The following is a 2,778-nucleotide window of genomic DNA, read 5'->3' as shown; positions in this document are numbered from 1 at the left end:
TCATTGATCCTCACAACAACCCTGAGATGTACTTGCTTTTATTCTCTACATTTTACATTTGAGGAAACTGAGGCAAAGAAGTTTAGTGACTTGCCTAGGGTCACAGAACTAGTAAATATCTGAGGATTGTTTGTCCTCAAGTCTTCCTAATTCTAGACACAGTGTTCTATGCACTACAGGACCAGCTGTCTTTGGAATGGACAACATTTATAAAGCTTTCCTACCAAAAATCAGGGGAAACTGAGCATGAATTTAGAATACAATGAGAGTGAGGCACGTATTTCCAGTATACATGACCAAGGCAACTCACAACTCCAGTACTGTAGGGACTTGTCTTTTACCAAGAGAGTTCATACAGAGAGCACTATAAGACACTCTAGTGTTAAGATGACCCCTTTGATTTTGGAGAGCACAGGTTGGCTATCATTGTTGTTTCCTTGTCCTTTAGTTTGTTTGTTTGATTGTTTTTATTAGACTTGCTTCTCACCTAGTCTTACTCCTCCTAGGGAATAGTGTCTTAGCTGATTGGGCCAACCTTCTTTGGTTAATTTTTAGGCTCCTCACCAGGCTCCACTTTTGCTGAACTGGGGCAGGCAGGTCACTTGGTGGCTGTGCTGGCTTGTCTCCAGTTTCTGCATCTGTCTGTAATAATCATGTTGCTTGACCACTGTGGTCTTTTTAAAGCTTGATATTTCTTCTGGACAAGTCATTCTGCTAGTCTCTTGAACTTGCTTCTTGAGCACCTGCAGTCTTTCTGTTACCTTCAGTAAGAGGATGAGCTGGGGGGCCCTATAATCTCTTCAGCTAAGGCAAGGACTTATAGCTGTTTAATGAATTCTTTCTTGCTCACAATTCTCTTTCTGACAAAAGCTACAACAGATAGCCTTAAGGTGATTACATTATTTTCCTTTCCCATTATCCTTTGGGAATTTTCTGTAGATGGATGAATAAAGACAAAGCTATGCATATAGGAATTAAAATTTGTTATCTTCCTGACCTCTTCTTATGCAGTTAAGATATTTATATTCCTCTCCCTTCTCTAGGTTAAGGAAAGTCTATTTTCTATTTTAAGTCTTTCCCCTTTACCTCTTTCTCTGTCTTTTAGCCTCCATATAGTTTCAGCATTTCCTGACATCTAATTGAGATATTTCCCCCCTTTAGTACATATATATTTTCTTATTGGAGACTCAAAAAAATTTAAAAAGTATAAAGTTGTAAGGTAGATACTACAATCTTCATTTTATATATGAGAAAACAGAGGTTCAAATAGTTTAAGCAACTTACTCAGGGTGACTCAGGTGAAAAGTGTGAGCAGACTGATTTGAATGGAATAATTATCTTCATTATTTCAATGGTAGCTTGCAAATCACCAAAATATTCAGTGTCAAAATACTCTTTCATTCTATGGTAGCTCAGAAATGAATAATAATAGCATTTATTGTTGGTTACTCAGTATGAGCTGTTATCCACGTGAAAATTATAGCCAAAGTTATATGAAGAACTTAAGTTAAAAACAAACAAAAAAAACCAAGAAAACAAATACAAATTCAAACCATTCTAAATGAATGGATAGCCTTACATAAGATATTCTAATGGGAGGATTCTGAGAAGATGAAAGAGTAGGTCAGAAAATTCCAAGCTCTCCAGATTTCATGCACAAACTAGTCAAAATGTTGCCTCAGGGCAAACATAGAGTGGTAAATATAAACAAGAGATGGGGCAAAACAGTAGTCCTCCTGGGACAACCTAGAAGATTGGAAGAAAACCTTTGAAGTGTAAACACAACCAGGCTATTTCTGCTGAAACAGCAAGGTGCAAGTCCTGGGATTAGCTGGGTCAGGAAGTAAGCTTGGCTCCAGCTACAGGAATTTTCACCCCTCAAACAGTGTGGGGAGTCTGGCATCTGAACAAAGGAAGATTGAGGGAACCTTTGCTCATAAGGGATGTCAGGTGGAGTTGTGCTGCCAAGACTTGACCCTGGGTGAGTAGGAATCAGCACACACCCTCTCCTACTCCTAATAGTAACATCAAATGGTCAAGTGCCCAAAAAGAATTCAGAGAAGAACTTTAAAAATATACTTTAAAAGTCATTTTAAAAAATGAGAACAATCCAAGAAAAAATTATGAAAAGAAAATTAATCAACTGTAAAAGGAGATCCATAATCTTAAGGAAGAAAATAACTCCTTGAAAATTAGAATTGAACAAAAGGAAGCCAGCAAAATTATGACATCAAAAAATAATGGAATAAAATATAAAGAATGAAAAAAATGAAAGAGAATATAAAACATCTCATAAGAAAAAATGATCTGGAGAACAGATGAAAAGGAGAAAACATAAGAATAATCAGACTACCTGAAAGTTATGATTAAAAAAAGAATCTTGATATAATAATATAATAAATCAAGAAAATTGTCTTGAAGTGTTAGAACAAGAAGGAAAAGCAGAAATAGAAAATACTGATCACAGCTTGAAAGAGATCCTATAAGAAAACCTATAGGAGTATCATAGCTAAATTCTGAAACCCCTAGCTCAAGGAGAAAATATTACAAGAATCAAGAAAAAAACAATTGAAATATGACAGAGCCACAATTGGAATCACATAAGACAGTGTGTAACAAGGCAGTTACACTAAAAGACTGCAGGTCTTGGAACACAATGTATTGAAGAACAAAGGAACTGGAGTTGTGGCATATCTGGCCAGATATGCCACAACTCCAGTTCCTTTGTTCTTCTCTCTCTCTCTCTCTCTCTCTCTCTCTCTCTCTCTCTCTCTCTCT

The 2,778-nt window shown here is 36.5% G+C and overlaps 1 pseudogene; it reads right to left on the bottom strand.

Annotated features, from left to right (window-relative positions):
* Window positions 1-560: 560 nt before the first annotated feature.
* LOC114045164 overlaps window positions 561-2,778 on the bottom strand; it is a 68,819-nt pseudogene continuing 66,601 nt past the window's right edge.

Source organism: Vombatus ursinus, unplaced genomic scaffold (genome assembly GCF_900497805.2).
Source record: "Vombatus ursinus unplaced genomic scaffold, bare-nosed wombat genome assembly UNPS02014778.1, whole genome shotgun sequence".
In the NCBI taxonomy this organism is placed as follows: domain Eukaryota; kingdom Metazoa; phylum Chordata; class Mammalia; order Diprotodontia; family Vombatidae; genus Vombatus; species Vombatus ursinus.
Note: the sequence above shows the minus strand (reverse complement) of the source record. Positions and strands in the feature narration are given on the sequence as shown.